This window comes from Agelaius tricolor, unplaced genomic scaffold (genome assembly GCF_023055355.1).
Source record: "Agelaius tricolor isolate 1412-34295 unplaced genomic scaffold, bAgeTri1.0.p SCAF_59, whole genome shotgun sequence".
Classification (NCBI taxonomy): domain Eukaryota; kingdom Metazoa; phylum Chordata; class Aves; order Passeriformes; family Icteridae; genus Agelaius; species Agelaius tricolor.
Genome location: NW_027269319.1, coordinates 85,922 through 107,903, shown reverse-complemented (window position 1 = coordinate 107,903; position 21,982 = coordinate 85,922). Strand labels below are relative to the sequence as shown.

Genomic DNA, 21,982 nt, shown 5'->3' with positions numbered 1-21,982 from the left:
ACTACAGAATCTGAGGCTGTGGTCAGAGACACCTGTACACAGCCACCCTTCATCACCGGAGGTCAGAGGGCACGTAACAGAAGAAACAAAACCTCTTAACACAGAGTTTCGAGGTTAATTACTCGTTTAATAGTGGAGTTTTTAACTATGGTTTTTGGAGGTCAAGGCTTTTAAGTATCTTTTCACAGGAGAGAGCGGTTCAGCTCTTCCTAAGACGCAGCCTTCATACTCCAGGAGTATTCTAGCTATGGAGTACCTGAATGCTTTCAGACTTATTTTGAAGGACCAAACCACTAGGTGATGTCAAATTACATCGCGCTACCGCAAAATAAATTTTAAAAAAATGAAAGCAAAGCAAAGCTGCTGCACGGGCTTCGAGTGACACGCACTGGACCGGACGGGGGCAGCGCCCCGAGGGCTCATCCCGCTCCCGGCACTCACCTGCTCGCCTTCCTCTGCCCCCGCCAGAGCCGCCGCGGCTCCTCCGACGCCCCCGCCGGACCGCCGAGCTACGCCCCGACTCCGGGGCGGCGAGGAGCGCCGGCCAGCCGCGCATACGGAGCAACCCCGCTCCCTCCTCACCAGCTCCCTGCCCCTGCTTCTCGGCTCCTCATCCCCGCCGCGGAGCTCCGGGACACCCCCGGCCGCCTCCTGCCCAGCCCCTGCCGCTGTCCCTGCCCAGCAGCCGCCTTCCCTCAGACGCGGCGCCGGGGCCGCGTCGCCCCCGTCCCTCACTCGCCGCCCCCAGCCGGTGCCCCCACGGCCGCCATCTTGTCCGGGAGGGGAGAGGGGCGCGCGCAGGCGCGGCCGCGGCGATCCCGGGCCCGCAGCGGCGGGCGCGCGCACGCGCGGGGGCGCGCCCCGCCCCGCCCCGTGAGCGCGCACCTGCCGCGGCGAGACGGGGTCGCGCGGGGGTCGTCCAGCACCCGGGCCCGGTCACTCCGGGTCAGTCACCTGGTGCGGGTCGGCCATCCAGGGTCAGTCACCTGCCGGGGACCGGTCATCCAGGGTCAGTCACCCCTGGAGGGTCAGTCACCCGGAGTTCATCCCTGTCACAGGGCCCGTCACCCCGAGAAGAGTCACTCACTCAGGATCGGGGATCGGTCACCCGGGGCCGGTCCCTCAGGGTCAGTCTCCCGGGGCTGCGGCTGCGCTACCCGGGCCGGGGAGGCACGGTCCGAGCGGCGGGCGGTGAGAGCCCGAGGCTGCCGGGGTGAGAGCAAACAGATGTCCCTGCTGAGGGGTGGATGCGAACAACTCCCGGGTGTGTGTGGGAGGGGATGTCGGCGGAAAGCTCAGAGTGCCCACGGGCACTGTGGAAGCTGAAGGAAACCAGGGGAGGGACCCTCGTGGTATGTTTCTCGAGAGCCTCACGCAGTCGGGCAGTTTGCCTTTTAAAAATCACAGTCACGGGATGGGCAAGGTTGGAAGATATCACAGCACCTCATTTGGTTCAACCTCCCTGCTTAAGAAGGGTCACCTGAGTGGCACAACATTGCTTGCAGATAGTTCTGGAGTATCTCCAGGGAGGGAGACTCCATAACCTCTCTGGGCAGCCTGTCACTGGTCACATGAGGATAAAATCTTCCCTGGCAGCCCCTGCTTGTCCATGTGCTCAGTGAACTTTGCCACAAGTGTTTCAGCTTCACAATGGACAAGCTCAGACTCTCCAGTTTCTCCCTCTCAAGCTGGGCTGTCATGGCCTCGCTTGGCAGTGACGCTTTGGTGGTCACCTCCCAACTGTGAGGATGGGTTCTTTGCGACAACCAGTAGTTCCACAGTTTGGTAGCTGAGGTGTCTCATCATTTGTGCCTCAATGTCGCCTGGTTTGGATTACTTTCTTCATTTACAGGTGAAATGTTTGCACAGCCCGTATGTCTCTTCCCTATTTAGGCTTGTATTTGCTGTGAGGTTACTTCAAGTTGATGTAGATCCCATCTTCAGTGGGAGGCAGATCTAGTGCCATGAATTCCCAGCATATCCAGATGCAGCCTGGGGCAGACAAGTTTTTGAGCTTCTCTGCTCGCTTTGCCATCCTTGATCACACCATCGTACTCCCTCCCCCAACTAAGACATTTGTTTTTAACCTATCTTATGGGTTCTGTAACTACTTTCTTTCTTTTGATGTATGTAAAGACCTTTTTACTACCAGTTTGAGCATCGTTAGCAAGATGTTCTTCAAATTCTTTTCTAGTCCTCATTTCCTGCCTTGATGTGACCTGCAGTGTTTTACAGCTTTCTGGTCTCTTTATTTTGGTCTTGACAAGTTCCGCCCCCTCATTATCAAAGGAATTGCCTTGGACAGAGATCACACTAGAGCCTCTCACAAGAGGCTGTCAAACCACAAATGTTTGTGAGTGTTAAACACATATTTAGGAAAGCTGGTACATACTGATGAATAGCTGTGTCTGTGCATTTTAAGTTTTTATATTGTTTTTTCTGCTTAATTTATCAACGAAGTTTTTCTAGGATTTGAATATCATTTTTAAATGCAATTTCTATCATTGCTGTTTCATCATTATCCCTGTTTCAAGTGTCATAAAATTGTATCCTACAAACCATGATCACGAATAGCTACATACAAGCTGATACAAATTTGACCCATATTATGAAAACTGGCACAGTTAAATATATGGAAGAAATTATTTACTATGAGGGTGTTGAGGCACTGGCACATGTTACCCAGAGAAGCTGTAGCTGCCACATCTCTGAAAGTGCTGAAAGCCAGGTCCAGACTGGATCGATTTTGAGCCAGCTAAGGTCTAATGGGAGGTGTCTCATGACAAGGGGTTTGGAACTGGATGATCTTTATAAGGTCCCTCCCAAACCATTCAATGATGCTGTGATTCAGCTGTTCCAAGTGGTATCTTTTACAGAGTCATATGATGTATCACACTATTATGGCTTTTTGAAAGACAGTTTTTCTCAGTAATATTCTTGTAAATTGAGTCACCTTTAGTTTTGCTAGCATATTGCCCAAAAGTTGAAGGATGAGAATAATAATAATAATTTTATATTCTAAGGAATTTGGATTAAATCAAAGAATGTTCAGCTGTGTGACAGTCTAAATAAAGACAATTTTGAATGTCTCTGTGGTACACACAATAACCTTCCACTTCATAAAAAGAGAGAAACCTTCAACTTTTCTTGAATCCAATTTATGGGAATGTCTTCGAACAGATTTCCTCCTGACTAACATAGTGGGCCTCCACAGTGGAATAACTGTATCAGGACTGTAGCTGGACAAGGGAGAGTTATGGATGTCATCTAACTGGGCTTCTGTAAAACTCTTGGTACAGACTCCCCCACAACATTCTTATGTCTAAATTGGAGAGATTTGATCTTGATAGATGGACTGACTGTGGGATGGAGAAGGAAATGCCTGGGTGGCCATATCCAAAGAGTTACAGTGAATGGCTCAGTGTCCAAGTGGAAACCAGTAATGAGGAGTGTCCCTCAAGGGACTAATCCTGTTTAATGGCTTTATCAATGACAGACATGGTGGGAGTGAGTATACTCTCAGGAAGTGGACAGATGACACCAAGCTGAGTGATGAAGCTGACGTGCTTGAGAGCAGGGATGTCACCTGGGGAGACCTTGTCAGGCTTGAGGGGTGGTCCCATGTGAACCTCATAAAGTTGAACAAGACCAAGGGCAAGGTCCTCACCTGAGCTGGGGAAATCCCCACTATTAACACAAGCACAGGAACGAAAGAACTGAGAGCAAGAAAAAAGACTTGGGGGTACTGGTGGATGAAAAACTGGACATGAGTCAGCCATGGGCACTGGCAGCCCAGAAAGCCAAGTGTGCATCCAAGGCTGCATCCAAAGCCCTGCGGGCAGCAGGGGAGGGAGAGGATTCTGCCCCTCTGCCCTGCTCTGGTGAGACACCACTCTGGGCTCCCAACACTGGAAGGACATGACATGTTGGAGTGAGTCCAGAGAAAGGCCCTGGAGTGGTTCAGAGGGCTGGAGCACCTCTCCTGTGATGAAAGGCTGAGGGAGCTGAGGATGTTCAGCCTGCAGAGACCTTGTCCAAACAACTGTAGGAAAATGAAACTACAGCAGTAGTCATTTACAATTTGCACACCCTTGGTTCCTTGAGGTAATGAAGTGAACATATGCATTTAAGTATAAGCTGCACCTTTGTGCTGAAGTGCAGCATGGGACTATTGCCACAGGTGAAAAGCAGAGAATGTATCTGCCCCAGCAGTGTAAGCCAGCTCACTGGTATGCTGAGGGTGCTTCAAGCAGCTGCTGCAGAGCTTTTGCAGCTATAGATCCCCCCTGGCCCCTGTGGCTGAACACCTGTAGCTAGTGGAGAAAGAAACTTTGGCTAATACACCATCTGTCTTCATGAAAAGGGAGAGTAAGGGACTCTCAAGCTAACCTGCCTCACAGGGGATAAAGACATACAGGAGAGGTAGAAAAACAGTAACTAGTTAGGATTCTCAAGGGACCTGGCTGTAACCGCTCTAAATTGTGCCACAAGGAAATATATGCCATTAGAAATCAGTAGGAATTAGCCCTAGCTATTTGCCCTAGGAAAAAAATATAGCTGTGTTAAAATCTGTCTCTCTTCTTCTCTGTATAGGAGTAACTTATTGCTACAACCTAGCTATGACCTTTCCTTTTCCTCCCATTGTGCCTTCTGCTGCCGAGTACCTATTCCAGAGGTAAACACAGGATTTGTCTATGTGCTGGATGGGGAATTTGCTGAATAAAGGTGAAGGGTATACTGTGGTAGCATGAAGGTTGTGGATGTGTTTCTCAAAATACTTTCTGAAACAATCTGCTTTCTTGTCTTTTCAGCTTGCTGGCTAGTTATGCAATTGGAGGTTATTACCACTTGTTTAGTTTTTAAGACAATGTTCAGATGATGATCAGATTAATATTCCATTGCACTTAAATGTTTGATTCATGCACATAAGTTAATTTCTGCCCTCAATCAGTAAACATAAGAACATACACAAGAATAAGCCAGAACCTACTGAACAATATAAAGTGGCAGCAGCTCTAATTCAGTAACTTGACAGTTGAACAAGATGATTATACTGAAGATTCACTCTGAATAGTTCTAATTTGCCCACCAAGACAAGCTCTCTAGCTATTGGCCCATATATTCAAATCTTAGTTGGAAGATGGATATTTTCAGAAGTGCTTTCATTGGAGCAATTCTACAGCTCACTGTGAAAAACTTTTGTGTAGAACTACATTTTAAATAAAGGCATGAAAAATGTCAATGTTGTTAACTATAATACTAAGTATAATAATATTATCCTCACTCTGGAGAGTATAATTACAGGAAGAAAGCATATCTTACAATTGGCAGTTTGCTGTGTGGTATATTTAAACAACATTTTGTAGGAACACTTATCTTTCAGGACAAAGGCCAATCTGGAGAACCCCAAGTAAATAAAAGTGTAGACAGAAAAGTTTAGGTAGCAGTTTTACAGATGTTTGCTACAGAGGGACTAGCCTTCTCTATTTATGGATTGCCAATTACAAAGAAAATTCACCCTTAAGAAGAATGACTTCCTGTAATCCTAAAAGTATAATTAGAACTGTAAAGTTTGTTATTTTTTTTTAATTTTATTTTTGGTGTAGTTAAATATCAATGCATTAGCTAATTAGATCAGAGAACTTGAAGCAATGAAGCATGTGTTGGGTAGTCTGGTTCATGTTAAGGTTCACATTTCTAAGAGAAAGCAAAGGAAAAAAGAAAAACACTAATGTCAGAAAAGAGATCCCAACTTGGGATCACAGGATCAAAAGCCACATTATTTTTAGTTAATCTTATCCTGTCAATATAAAGGAAAGGGATAGTTGAATGGAATATATCCAAGTTTCCTGTGCTGGAACTGAAACAGGAAAGAAAATGAGCTATGAGGGTCTTGAATATTCATGAAAAATGGCTTTGAGTGTAGTCCAGAGAATGAGTCATTTTGAGTTACACTCAAGTCCTGACATCAGAAGAGGTCTGAACTTGCACCCTGAATTTCAGCTTTCTAAAAAAAGGGTGTTTTTTCCACAAAAGACAGATGTCTACATCTTTAAATGACATTGTTGCTTCCCTTGGGAGATAGAAGGGATAGAGACATCCTAAAGGTGAAGTTCAGTTGATGGGTTTTGCTTACCCAAATCTCTTAAACCAGGAAGATTTTAAATAGTTCTTGCTATACAACAGGAGATGTCATTAGGCAAAGACAAAGAGTAAAACATTTTTCTCTTGGATTACTCAAAAGTATTGCAAAGAGTAGAGAAGCTGGTATCTAACAGATGGGCAAGGGAAGCTCTTGAGGAAAGGTTGAAATAAAAGTCGGCTATAGCTACCAAAGGTCAGGACACAAGTGACAGAATCTTTGGAGAAATGAGAATCCAGTCATTGCATCTAAAAGATTGCCTTTGATAAATAGAAGAATTACATATGGTGACCCAAGCTACTCTGATAAGAGCAGACAGGCAGCCATCTGCATGATAATGTTCCACCACAGACCAAACAGTAATGGTAAACACTTCACAGTGAAGACACTAAAACTGCACTTGAAAAATAAAAGTGGATGATTTTTGCTCATGCGGTCATTTCTAAAAGTGGAAAAAAATATATCTGTGTTAAAATCTGTCTTTCTTCTTCTGTGTATAGGAGTAGCTTACTGCTACAAACAGCAAGAATAATATGGACTTTGTATGAGCTCTAAACCCAATAAAATTAGCAATGTTACTGAACAATTTTTTTATGTATTCTTCCAAAAGAAGCAAATCTCTGTTATCTTCCTCAAATCTTTCTTATGATCAGAATTGACTTCTTTACCAGGGAAGCAACTGTGTCAGCATGTGGGCTTGATAAACTTTTCCCCTCTCTTGGTTTTTATGTAGAATAAATGAACTAACACTGCTGATACTTTTACTTGCAATTTTCTTGAACGAAGAATTAAAAATTTTTGATGGGGAATGGAGCAGTACATTTCAATATTCTCCAGATTATGATATTTTATATGAAAATCTTCATACTTTGTTTTTGCATGCTTATGCTACAGTACATACTAAAAGAAACATTTCCATATTAAGCCTTAATTTCTATAAAATTTCAGTAGATATGGCAGATAATACAGAGTGCTGTTAGGACATGGTTTTGTACACTGTATTATATATATATATATAACATAAGATTCAGTTTATATATAATAAATATATAATATATATATATATAATATCTTATATATATATATATATATAAGATTCAGCTCAGCCATCTGAAGCTGGGTTCACCATATCATATGGGGCAATTATTCTAACTTATTTTAGGCATTTAAGAAAAATTACCTGCTAGAGTTACCTGATTCTGTCTACTGATTATAAGTAGAGTCAAGAGGGACCAATATAAAGTCATAGTTTAGCATTCATGTTCTTAAAAGAAAACATGATAATCTTGTATTATGTATCAGTACATTATAAGATATGATACAATCCAATGAGTTAATGCAACTATTACACTTCTAGAAACTATGAGAGAATCAACAAATGTAGATAATTTTCTCTAAAAGACATACATTTTAAAAATCTGAACATCTGAAATGTTTGCATTTCTGATTGCTTCTGTCATTGGTATTTTCTTAAGTAATATATCCTTTATCTGAGATATTACTACTGTTTCCTGGGAAAAAACCCAAACCAACACAGAAGCCTAATTTATTAGGTCTAGGTCAGATATAACTCAATTTAAACTAGCACATCAATGTCAGTGAGATTAAATAGCCACACTCATGACTATCTTTACATTTTTTCTTTCTGAAAGTCTGCATCATAGCTCACCAATAGCAACAGTATTTGCATTCCTAAAGTAAAGTTCAAAATAATCATGATTTTTCTGTCTACACTCTATGCTGGGAAAAATCTTTGAAGGCTGTCTAAATGAAAAGCTCATTATTATAACTACATCACTGATGCAAGTTTTGAGAAAAAAGTGTTAGAATCAAGTTGTTTCCTTGAAAGCTTGTTGAAAGCTTGACTTTGTGTAGTGTCCAAGCTTCCTTCATTTGCACAGTTCATTTACTGAAGTTCATATAAAAATTTATATTATTTACAGGGACATTTACTGTGGAGGGGTGTATTAGGGAGCAGAATCTATGTAATTAGAATTGATTTGGTTGTTGAGAAATAGTAGGAATTTAGGAAAAAATATTTAATTTTAGATAAAATGACATTTTAATAATACTTTTTGTGCAGTAGAAGCCAGCTGAGTTAATAATTTTTCTGAGAAAAAATAAGAGAGTTGGAGTTAGACTTTAGATATCAGTATTGCTAAGTTCATCACTATGGGAAAGACCACACAAAAGGTCACATCTGAAACCACTTAAAAAATTCCTGGCATGTTACTAAAACTACATATGATAATCTTATTTTAGAAGCAAAATAGGTATTTTTCTAATTGAAAACCAATGTATTTCAACTCAGCTAAGATATCTACTGTCCCGCTCTCACGCATTTCATGTTTTTGTAGAAGACAAACTGCAGGAGTTTTAATAGTGATTCAGAAATAAATACTTCTAAATAGCTACTCAGTTACTTAAAAGGGAAAACTGTTCTGACATGCCCGTCAGTCTAGACCATGAAGTGGAGACAGTGTTTCCACATTCACAGGTGTAGATTTTTTGAGGCACTGGTCAGTCATAAATAGTGCTGATCAACTTGTAAATTCCAGCACCAGGACAGCTGACAGAAGCTGTCATGCAGAATAAAAGTCACAATTGAAAATCAGTTCTGAAACAGATGAAAACTGCAGTGGGGTGCTGCAGGAGTATTGGAGAGAGATGTATATTTCTTCAGAAATATATCTATCTAAATGCTGTCATTTGCAATAATTTCAGGATCTCTGTGTACAATTTCATGGAGTGGTAGAGCTCTTAGGCAGAATGTACAGACAACCTTATAAAACATTATTTGCAAAGAAAAGCACTTAAATATTAAGAAATCTAAAGGTTGCCTGTGCAGTATTAATTAATTTGATTCGTACATTTGTTTTATTCCCCCATGCTGTGAATCAGTGCTTGTTCATAAAATCATGATATCTTCTCTGCAGGGATCAAGAATCAATCAGCAAACCACATCTACTGAAAATATGAGAACGTGGTGTGTCTTGGTATTGCTCTCTGTGAAAAATGCATTATTCTGTTTGTTCTGAATGGGTATACTGTGAGTTTTGTTTAAAGCCACTTAATTAATGTGTCCAGAGAGATAGTAAAGCATTCTCTAGTAATCCTTTCTGATCTGAAATGCCCTGTCAGTCATATTTTTTCCCAGGATGAACTGTCCTAGTTGAGCTAGTCAGTCCCAATATGGAAGGTGTACCAAGACTTTCAGACTCATCTGAGTTCCTCTTTGAGTTTTGCTCTTTGCCTTTTGAGACAGAGGCACTGCCATTGTGCCTAAACTTACAAAAACATGGCTACATTATTTGAAAATTGAAGTAGACTGTATCAGCAGGACTTGTCTAATGCACATGATTTTTAACTCCTTCGAAGAATGCCGCTGGGTTTGTGTGTAAACTCATAAAATACCCATACAGATTCTTTCCCAGTCAAGATAATCCACACTACCATCAATTTTGTATTGTCCACACGACCATCAATTTTGGACTCCCATTCTTTTGGATGGTTTCCACCAACTTGTCCTGTGAAGAATTCAGGTTTATTGCTCTTTGTTTCCTCTTCTGCAGTTCTTTTGGAAGCCTTTTAAAATCAGTGTCATATTGATAATTTTGCAGTTGAAGAAAGAGAAAAAAATTAGAAAAGTCTTTGAAACCTAAGGAAGTAATGGAGCCAAATCTTGCAGAACTTGATAGTCCAAGCAGAATTGCATGCTAGTGAATCTCTGTTAAGCAATATTGTCGCTACTGCATACTTATTTGGTAGTGCAATAGGATAGAATTAATAAGAACATATTCCAAGTCCATTTGAAAAACTTGAATGTGATAATGTCAAACTGCTGAATTTAAGTATTTGTGACTTTTAGAGTGCTCAAACTACTTTGATAAATGTAATTTAATATTTACATCACAGTTTAATTTTCTAAGTAATTGTAATCTTAGATTTCTGTTCCTGGTCAGTTTTGGTTACCTGAATATTTTATCCAATGTATTTTTCTGAAGTTTTTGGTGAAGGTAAATAAAACCACCTTCTGACTATGATGAAGCATTTTTAGTTGGAGGTGCAGAAGATAACATACCAATTTTTAAGCAAGTACAGAAAGAGAGAGAACTGAATAAACTGAGATCTAAATATAATACTGGAGTTGTTATGTACAAGTGAAGGAAAAACTGTATTTAGTGTCTATGATTATAGCTTAAAATCCCTATGAGAAGTAGCTCCAAAACATTAACACATATACCTGTATGTCTGTGTGTTCGGGTTGCCCTTAAACTTCACACTAAAGGACAAACAGTGTCCCTTAAGTGAAGATTTTGATTATGAAAAACAGATAGAAACTAAGAGACTGCTCAAAGAGAGGTAACCTAAGCAAGAGAATTGGCTTCTTCTACCTGAGTGGCTGATTATTATCGTACTTGACATTTTTCAGTTGGTAACAGCATTATAAAACCAGCACAGGAGCTAAACTCAAAGTTGTCAGGAGCTTAACTATATGTGGAGACCTTGGCAGAAGCAAAACACAAGTTGGTTGACTTGATTTTTGTTATTGACATGAATGCATAACAGGAAAATTCCAGTCTAAGTAAAATTTATCAAGATAAATTTACATAATTAGCAATTGGAGGAAAAATCAAATATGGGATGCAGCACCATGCACTTTTAAACTTATTTTTAGAGCCTGAGTTTAATTACCTCTGGCGCTGTCACAGCTGCTACATGATTCTTAAATACTTTAACTGAGCATTTGCATCCTAATAGAGAGCCTGTCTCCTGTACATATTCTGTCCACATTCTGATGCAGTTTCATGAAATAATCTAACTGGCTGGGCTATAAATACCCTATGGGGAAAAAAAAAAGGCACGGTTCGCTTCTTACACAGTTCATTAGATGGAGATAATAAGGAAGGGCAGAATAGTACCGGAAGCCAATTTTACCCTTCTTCTTACCTGTAACTCTGTAGCTATTATGGGTTACTTAAATAAATAACCAGAATAGATTATCCATTACATATTTGAAGAGTGGGTAAGTAACTGTGCCTTCAACTCTGACATAAGCAAAACCTCATCTGGTAAATTCATTTAACAGTTATTAAGAAATTGGCCTCTAGCAATTTGGGAACTCACATATAATGTTTTATACATTCAGAATCCCCCAAATTTATATGATTTATGATTTAGATATTCAATCAAGCCTAATATGATTATGTGAGACGTTCTGCCAGTTTCTGAAATTAATCTATTATCATATATTATTCAAAATATCTCATAACACACAACTTCATCAAAAAGCAGTCTAAATTCCTGTTTTGTCAACAAAGAATATTAAATTAAAGAAATTTTAAAATAACTAGAGTCAGATTATGATAAATAGTTAGAAGTAGGCCTGAAAGAAGACCTTATTTTGAGACCTTGAAAACAAATGACTGCAGGCTTACTTTTTACAAATCGAATTGTTTCATGCATAAATTGTTCAATATCTACAGCTTTATGTTTTCATGATATTAAAGAAGAAATATTTACACCATTTACTTTGACTAAAAGTTGTGTGGTCTTAAAGTAGTTTGGGTAGTCTAAAGACCCATATATTGCTACTATCTCCACTGTCTTCTTTTCTCCTCTAAGTTATTCCCCGATGTCTTTCTGATTTTCTCTGTTCACCTTATTTACAGAAATCTGCTCTGCTAAGCTGCTATGATAGGAAGCTGCTATGTCAGGAAGGAGAGAGACAAGAAAGAGAACAGAAATGCTTTAGCTTAACCATCAAATATGTGGGATTGAAAGAAATTCAGGCATCAGTTATGGAAGTATTTGATCTTTTACTTAAATGTATTTCATAGGAGGAATAGTGCTGTGAAAGATTATGGGTTTATGCAAGCATTTCCATGATTACAGCCTATGGATTATGGATTAGAATTTTTCATGGTGGAGTCAATAGAATTCATTTATTTAATTCTTCTGAGGTCTGAACTTGAAACTATTGCTGAAGATGGAAAATATGTATAAACTTTCATAGAAACAACAATTTTTAAAAGTCAAATGCAGAGGATAAGCTTTACAAGCATACCTGTCTCTTCATGTCATGTACCTGCCTGTTCTGTACTGGGGTGGAAGGTAAGAGTTGAAGGGAGGGAGAGATGATGCAGGGCTTTTTCTAGATCAATAAAAAAGGCTTTGACAACAAATGGCTCAATAAGATAACTCCATTTATTAGACAAACTAAGAAGAGTAATATAACTAGGAGTGAAACCTGATGCTCCATGAATGGCTGGGGCACCCTGAGTTTGTGCACCACAAGATGTGACCTGTATGGATTTTCTGATGGCACATTGTGCAGAGCAGATCCTGTCTGTGCAGAGAAACTCTCCCTTTCAGTACTGGGAGATATCCCATTGTTTCATTACAAGAAAACAGCACTATTCCTAAGGGATTATAATGGGCACTCATTGCTGCACTTGTAGTAAAGGTGAGGCCAGGCAGGTGGTGAAATCACTGGTACCCAGTGGGAGCTGCCTGTGGGCTCCTCTGTTCCAGTGAACCTGCTGTGTTTAATCCTGCAGCCAAGAACTTTGTGCAGCACAGAACAGCCCTGAATGCCACCCTGTATATTCAGCACAGCCCTCTGCCTACTCAGGTGAGCTGTTGTGTGGATCCCTAGCTCCTAAACATGGAATGCTGTCCTGATCTGGACCAATACACCTCCTCCACCTAGGAGGACCAGGCATAGTTTCTTTGAGAGCTCTCTGTTGATGCCTTCTGGAGGCTGACCTAGAACAGAGGCTAGACAGAGTCAAAGAATAAAGTAGGTATTTATTAAAAGGCTTCAGTGGATACACCTTGGGCAGTACAAGAGCCCAGAAAGGATTACACCCAAGATGGACCCAGAATGTTTGGAAAATGGATGACTGGTCATGCAGTCTCACACTTTAATAAAGTTTTGGTCCATTTGCATATTGGGGTTAATTGTCCAACTATAGCTTTAGGTTATGAAGTTCCATCCTCCTTGTTTTTCTCTCTTCAATACATCATTGTTTATACTTTTTGGGCTTGGAGCTTGTAACAGTTGTCCTTGGACAAGCTGAAAAAGGATTGTTTTATCTACCTACCCTGTGAAGAGAGCTTGCTAACACCCACCATGGAGCTCATAGTTACACACTAAAGCAGCACAGAATCTGAAAAATATAAAAGCTAAAACTTAAGCAAATCCTCATTCCTTCATGTTTACTTTGATGGGTAAATTTATGTTTTTAAGGCTGTGAAAGTACTCTTCCTTCTAATGAGGGGCTGTTGTATTAAACAGTGTTGTCTAAGGAAAAAGAGGAAGAATAGATAGATTGTCTAAAATAAATAAAAATTCTCAAATTTAATCTTACCATCTAACATCTTGTAAAGTAATTTCAGATCAATAAACTAACCACCTAGCAAATATCCAAAAATAATTTTCAGAGTATAATACAGGTGCTTCTGTGTGTGCATTCTAAAAAGGATGTTTTCTGTTTGAGAAATGAAATGTCTTCTCCAGCCAGAAATGAAAACACTGCTTGAAAGAAAGTAATCCTTCTCCTATCTGCTAAGGGGTACAGTAGATGCACCTTTCTTTAGCTTCTCCTGGTTTGGATAACATGGTATATACTTCACTGCACATCCTATCAAATGACCCTGGGCATTATGCCATTGTGTGACCAAGTATGGTACTTTCTTGTTGATTAATGGGAAAAAAAAAAAAGAAGCAAAATAGAATTTATTCTCATATTTTTTCCTTGAAAAATTAGTGGAATACCACAGCAATTAGACTTCAGTTGCCCTTGTTGACATCAGCTCAGGTATTTGTGAAGAATTCTAACTCCAAGCTTGCATGTGATTACATATATTTTTTTATCTGCCTTATGAAATTTTTTCTATTTAAGATTAACTTTTTCTGTCTCCCTGTGATATCAACTTGCTCTACTTTTTACAGATTAGTAATGCATATCTGTATATTAACGGTATTTTTACATCAGAGGCTTGGCTAACACACAGACTTCTGTTTCAAGTGCAGTCTTACTGTCATGTCAGCATGATTTGTGGTGGAGCTAATAAAAAGTGACCACTGTAAAACAGGTATCTCTGTTTCCAGTAGAAAATTTACACTTTTGAAAGCAATCCCTTGGTTGTATCTCTCCACTGCTTACACACTAACATTGCACCTTAATTTCTGTAAGTCAAGTTAATTTAGTAAGTATTTTAGCAATAAACACATTAGAAATTGTTTCTTGCATTTTTAAAATAGAAGCAACAAATTCTAAAAGTCTTTCTGTACAGGAAGGGAATGGTAATGTAAGTTAAAATAATAAAAGAGAATCAAGCTTAAATATGAAAACATAAGGCAGTTTTTCACATATGAGTAGGTTCAATTTGGGCCCATCTGAATCTAAAAATATTTTGAAACTAATTATTTTGTTTATTTGTCTTAAAATAATTGGTAAAACATATGGGATAATGAGTACAATATTTTTCTTTCTTTCCTGCCATTTAAAATTTCTTAATGCTAAATGGACAGGACAGGGTACAACATCTCCATTTCTATGTATTCTCTATTTATCTTCTCTCTAAATAGCCATTCTTAAGTCGTACTGTGCAATAAACAATGCTCTTAAATAATGTGAAACCGAATAAAAAAATTGAAGGGGTAGTGCAGGCTGCCCTGAGAGGTGATAGGTGCTCCATCCCTGGAAACATTGGAGGTCAGATGGGAGGGGGTTCTGGGCAATCCTTCCAGTTGAAGATGTCCCTGCTCATTCCAGTGGTGTTGGACTAGGCGACCTTTAAATGGTCCCTTTTAGCCCAAACCATTCTGTGATTCCATGAAAAATTAGAGCTGTTGCATTGTCACTGGTTTATTTTAAGCTTCTAGGCTGCAATTAGATCCTCATCAAGTTATTCTCAAGCTGTTTCATCCACATTCTAACCAGTAAATGCTACACTGAATTTACCACATCAGGATAGCACTACTCTCATGGAGTTAAAGCTTGAGATCATAAGGAAGTGTGGATTTTGGACACAGACAGGGGTGCAGACAGAGCTAAGCTAAACCAAGAGGACCATGGAGGCTGCGCAATGTAGAGATTTGTGCTTGTGCTGTATTCCTGTTATGGTATCAAGCTCTGTTTACTTTCCAAATACCAGTGGGGTTTAGGCGACACAATATGCAAATAATGAAGGGGGGCATGCCTGGGTAAGTGACATTTCCTCTGAAAAACAGGTTGTATTTTTCTAACAGAGGGGACTGGTGTTTTAATTTCCCATGATGGTCACGTAGGTTTCATCAATCCTGTTTTCCAGTGTGTTGCATTGCCTCAGGCAACTGGATTGGTTTTAAGAGAGTCACTGTCAGCAGAGTGACACTTTCTGTGGTGTTGTTGTCTTCTGTGCCCATACACCATGGACACATGCATATCCCCTGATGGCTTTTCCTCTAGTACACACCTCCTGCTTATTCTTGGTTGCCATCTAGTCCTTTTGTAATGGCCCCTCATCTGTATACATTTTACAAATAAAACATCCCCTTATGCATTGCCCTTTACATATTCCAGTTTCTAAATACCGCCTAGTAAACATGAATACAAAATAATAGCATTCAAAATAATGTAACTAATATCACAACTGTATTGAGAGTGATTGTATAGGAACATTTGCTGGTCAGGCTTTGCATCAGTAAGCAGAATATTGAACATGGAATTGCCTGGCATAAAATCTTTATCCTGGACACTTTGTAAATAAAAATATGCAGCACTACTGCAATCTAAGGAATTTATTTACTCCTTTGTGGAGTAAATAAAAAGTACAGCAGAGCAACTTTTTCTTATTAAGGAAATAGAAATGAAAAAAACCCCACAAAGTGAAAGTGGACTGAAGCCCTCTGGTTTAGTTAGTCCAGTCTGTTCTGCTTTTTCTACAGTCTCCCTCTTCCAAAGAAAAGGCACTGAGAAAAAGTTTTAGGGAATGTATTCGGACCTGTTTGCTTTACACACCTGCTTTGCAATATTTGGTGCTCAGGATCCCTCTCTTGACTGAGGGAGTGTGGGGAGATAAGTAGCCAAGGTAGAGAGCACCAGTAACCCAGTCTTAATGCTTCCTTCTTGTCCACATGTCTTTCAGTCTGCTTCTTTCACTGCAACCAGCCATCTCTGTGGACTGGTGTGGAGGGCTGTAGAAGGAAAAAAGCCCCAGCTCTGCCAAATGAATGCTTCCTCCTGCACGTACATGTTCACAGCAGAGCGGCTGGACAGGGGCTGAACCACCCTCAGAGCCACATTTCTGATTCAGGCAGCCTGAGTGCACTCACTTGGAGCAAGAGGCACTTTCTCCCATTGTTTGTTTGTGTCAGAGTGTTAGTGAAAATCTGTGCCTTGTGGTGAATCATTTCCCAAAGGAAGTATAGGGATTTTTTGTTTGTTTGTTTTTGGTATATCCTCCTTGTGGAGTTGATGAGAAAAACCAGAAGCCGGAGTGTTATTTTCAATGGGAAAACAATAGGAGGGAAATTAGGTAAATGAAAAGGAGGAAGGATGGACTGAGGAAGGGGAAAACACAACACAAGGAGAAAGAAAAAAAGTAAAGAAACCTGTATCTTAAACAACTCCAAAACAGCAAGGGAGCATTTAATTATTTTGTATTTATCAGTCTCTCCATATTGGCACAATCACTGTATTTCACTTCTGTTATTGATACTCTACAGCTTATAGGTGATCTCAGCTATTCTACATGAGAAAAGTAAAATAGGAAACAGATCTGCATTATGAGGGAAATTATTTTATTCAGTGAGTGAATGAAGGGAAAGAGGGAAAAGAGCTTCACTGCTTTAATTTATGCCTTCTGAGCTATATGATCTGGAGCCTTGCCTCAACAGAGAGCTTCAAGGTGGTGAAAAAGGGAAATATTACTGCCCTCCATAGTACAGAAATCATAGATCTGTTTCCTTTGATGGGATGTTGAAGTACATTTTATAAATAATATTCAAATTTAAAAATATTAATTTTTGTAGATACTTCAGATTTCTAAAAGTTAAACATTACATAGAGACTGTTGTTATAATTTTGTTCACTTGTCTAATTCAGTGTCAGGTACTCCTGTAGTTTCAAATCTGACCTGAACAGTTAAGAAAACTTGAGAAAAAAAATTCAAGTTTTATTTACTTCTGGAGTCCCTGGGGGAAAAAAAATTATTTGTCTATATTTTCAAGGTTAAAAAATGTAATGCATACATTGCTTACAGCAGTATTTCACCCACAGTTTTCTGCTGGGTTGATTTGTCAGAGAGGCAACTGTTAAATGGAAAAATAATAAGGTCAAGAATGAAGCTGTTTTATTTGTAGCATGAGGGCATTTGAAATTTTTGAAAGTTGTTAAAATATGATTCTAACCAGAAATGGCATTTGCTAATAGCCCAAAGGATTTTGGCCAGTATCTTGTTGTGTTTCATAGACATCTGGAGTGGTCACAGCCAAGGAAGAGGCTCAACCCTGAGGTTGTTTACTTTCAGCACTGATAGAGCATTGGTCAGAGATTCAGTTGTTTGTAAGAACATCCCTATTAGAGACACATTTCAGTGTGTTGCTGTGGATGTATAAACTCGTAGCTGGAGTGGCTGGATTGTGGTGATAATCATTGGTCATTGTGATTATCTGTTCTGGACCTCTTTGGGGCTCATTTCTGTTTTGTGCTGAGTGTTTATCATAAAACACATAAATGGTCTTGGGAGGACAAGGTAAGGGTAGAAATCACTGGGCTTTGGAGAATACATCCACATGATGTGCAGCACAAACACAAGCCTTTTTCAGCTGTTTGACCAGCATCCAGCCACTATGAGTCCTGCAAAGTTACACTGATGCGCAGTTAACTTAAAAAACCACCAAAACCCATTCTTTAAAAAAAAAAACCAACTTAGCTATTTGTCTTTTTTTCCCACATCTTTATCTCCAAGGCTCTTATTTTTGGAGTCTTGTCTATAATAACTCATTCTAATTAGTGTTGTGGTTTTTGCTTTGGATAAAATTGTTTTTCCCCACAGGCCAATAGTGATTGACAGGTTTCTCATCTTTAAATACTCCAAGTGCTATAACCATTTTTGCTTTGTACAGTGACATGCTGTTCTGTAAATACATCATGCACAAAATGTTAATTTATGTAACTGCTCTATCAGATATTTCTTCGCTCTGCATAAGTGACTTCAGCAAAATTCATGATATTAAGAATTAAATTTATATTAATATTTTGGCAGTGCACTTTGGAATATACTGCATTTTTAGAGATATCTATCTTTAAAAAGAGAAAATTCTACCCCTGTATTAAAACACTTGGTGCTTCAAGACTGGCTGCAAAAGCATGAATTATGCATCATATCTTCCCTGTGCCAGATTAGGAAATAATGATTTCCCTCTTATTTGAGTGGTTATAACTGGAGAACTAAATGAATGCAAAATTTAACTTTTAATTTTGTTTCAAAAATTCAGCCTTTAGTTTTCGAGGCTGAAGGAAGTATATAGGGGTATTTTTCCCCATTTACTACTTCATATTGAAACAGTTGTGACTACAGGATTTCCTGAGCCTTTTAACTACAGGTCAGATTTTTTCTTCCATGAATTTGTCCAGCTGATCTTTATGCATTTATGGTTTTGATATTCAGAATATATTGTATTAAGAAATTCTGCGATTTAACATTTGCAGTATGCAAATTTACCTCTTATTTTTTAAAAATTCTTTGAGTAGTAATACAACTTGATACTCCCTCAAATAAAATAATACAACAAGATTTTGGGGAAAAAAACCCCACAGAAACATTAAAAGGCATGTATTTTATTTAGGTGCTATTAGTGGAGAATTGTCACTGAGATAGCTTTTGTCAAAGCAGTGTCCAACTTTTAAATATTGTATGGTGAGCTACCTGGATAATACTTTGAGCATATTATAGTGAGAGTATTTCCTGTATACATGACATGCCTCATAACCATTCCTCAATCTCTGCTTTTTCTCCTCTTGAGAAAATTAAATAAAAAGGTTCTTTTTAAATGATTTATCTCTGTATTGTGAGAGAAATGTGGTCAGATGTGGCTGTCAAAAATTCCATAGAGAACCATTACTTTATGGTAATCTTCATCAGGCCCTATTGATTTCAACTCCTTACACATTCTAAACTTTTAAATACTTGCATTTAAATATCCTTTAGCCTTCATTTCCTCTTCTGAAAGATGTGTTCCTACTACCTTGTTATTAGACTTTTTATTTATGAAAAATTACATCAGGATACTTTTTATTTTAAATGGAATAGTGAAAGTAGCCATCGAATATTTCTGCTTTGTACCTACTTACTTCAACTATTATTTTGTATCATACTGCAGCAATATGTCATTACTTACAGTGGGTCTTTTTTGATTTTCAAAGCATGATAAAGAGTCTGATATAATAATTTGTGATATACTTCCCTTTTTTCTTGTGTATTGGAATAATTGTTATGTTAAAACATAATTGTTTTTATGTTATCTTCTTTAACTGCTAGTTTGATGCAGAATTTCTTCCCTTTTAGATTTTTTTTTAATGCAAAAAAGTACAGAGAGAATGTAGGTCACATGTCACAACAGCTGCTTTCTTCCATGTCTTTGTTTACACCTGAATCTGCAAAGGAGGAAAAACATACTGTCTGTTCTGAAAACACCAGTTTAAAAACTGAAATGAGAACAGACAGAAACCAATGTTTTTCAGCTTTTCTGTAGTTATTGTAACTCATGGACATGGCACTAATAGCAACAACATTTATTGGTAGGCTCAACATCTGCAACAGCCCTGCATGCAGCAGTGGATGTTATGTGCCTGCCATGTCTCTGTATCTCTGAAAATTGTGGCCCATACATATTCTTTTAACTAAGGTATCAATACAACTGTCCTGACTGTATTACTAATTTTACAGAAAAAAATGGGGGGATGCCTTCAATCTATAAATTGATATAAATTTCATGACCCACTTTTTGAGGCTTTCTTAATATTCCTACAGATCTGTCTCCTCCTAAATCTAGTTAGTGCCTTTTGACTGGTAGTCCTTATTTTGCTATGTGATCCTACCAGAAAATCCCATTATAAGGATGTACTTTGGATTTATTGTGTGTGGATGACAGCCATGTCATCTCTCACCAAAAATCAGTAAAAATAAAACTCCATAACACCAATGTAGCATTACAAAGCTGGTGTTCTTTATTTGGCCGGATGCATGAGGGGGTATCTCCCCAGAAAGTTGTGCATACTGATCTTAGAAAAAGCTCTTGTTTATATACAATATTTGACATATGTATCCATTGATTTTCCTAGAATAAACATGTGTATAATCAACATTTTCTCCAAATCATTAACATGTGTTTTCTGCCCTCTGCTCATGTTCTTCTGTCCCAGGCATCTCTCTGGTGGTCACCAAGTCACACCTGACCGCCTGGTGAACTGGTAAAAGTTGGCACAACTGAGCTAGTTGCTTTCCTGTTCTCCTTCCTACAGAATAAGTATTCTGTGGTTCCACAGGCCAGTGGCTTTTAAAGAATAAGCATTGTGTTAGCCTACCGGGTGCAAACAATTTTTCATCAAAAAAACTCTTCTAAGACAGGCATGTGCTTATCACAGATGAGGCTGAAATGAGACTATATTCAATATAAATGACTCACAGTCTTGCAAAATGAGTTGCTGTTCAATAGGTAATGTAATATAGTTTCAGTAATGTTGCCCACTTTTAAAGCATAGTTCTGTATGTTAATGTCCTTCAGAGGACAAAAATATTTCTTGTTATTCACCTGACACTGTTATCAGCCTTTGACTTCTAAGCAGTTCTGAAGAAAGGAAGGAGGAACAAGGTAAGTAGCTTAACATTTTAAATATCATTTACCTAATGATAATAATGACATTTATTTCCAAAACAAAATTACTTAGCATACAGGGACAAGGGGGATTACAGTTCTGCTGGGGTGTTAGCATAAATCCCAAAGTGTGATAACTAAATGCATTTATATTTCTAGTTCCTGTCTATGCAAAGACTGCTAATATCATGACATAGACAGCAGTAAAATAGCAAACCCTCTGGGCTAAGGAGCCAGGTTTAAATCTGGGATATTTCTCCTTGAAAAAGTAATACCCAGTTAAGTGTGTTCCGCTCCAGGTAAGGACGGTAAATTCTTAAATGTCACTCAGGCAGTCAGTCACTATGAGATCAAACATACCCAAAAAGGGTTTTAATTCCTATGCAGAAGAGCTTCAGTACTATTTTTTGCCTTAGAACATAGTGATACTATGAAGAGCTGGGTACAAGATATCATTCCCCTCCCATTAAACTTTACATGACAGAGCTTATGATTTCTTAGAGCTTTTCAGTTCCCTCAAGGGAAATTTTTTCTCTAATGTTTTCTAATTTTTTCTTCACTGTGAATGCAAAGGGATCCTTATTGCTTTTCTAGAACCTATCTGATCCAAAAATATTACATGCATAAAAAGGCTTAAAAGAAAACTATTTAACTATAGAAAGATTTTGCATCTCTGAAAGACCTCCCTGTACTTATGATCAGAAAATGCACAGTGTTCAGATAAAACAGGCTTCATCTTGAAAGGTCTGCTCCAAGTGCATAGTTTGAGTTCTAGTGAGTTCAAAGCCTGCTGGGCTAGCTTTCTGAATTATAGGGAGATTAAAAGTTTCATCACAGGCTGATGATTCTGCTTCCCTACTTCCACAGAGTTCAGCAAATCAGCAGAACTGTGCATGAACTCCAGTGCAGCAGAGCCCCTGATCACTCAAAATGCAGTGTTCAGCTGCTCAGCATGACTCTTCTTGCTGCAG

General features: G+C 38.8%; 1 protein-coding gene across 2 annotated transcripts in view; it reads right to left on the bottom strand.

The window, feature by feature from the left end:
- Positions 1-738, bottom strand: part of APC (APC regulator of WNT signaling pathway) — a 93,615-nt gene extending 92,877 nt beyond the window's left edge. For both annotated transcript variants that reach the window (XM_071456489.1, XM_071456490.1), the window contains exon 1: positions 442-738. The gene's annotated coding sequence lies outside the window, so the exon portion shown is untranslated. The remainder of the gene's footprint in view (positions 1-441) is intronic.
- Between the last annotated feature and the right edge of the window lie 21,244 nt (positions 739-21,982).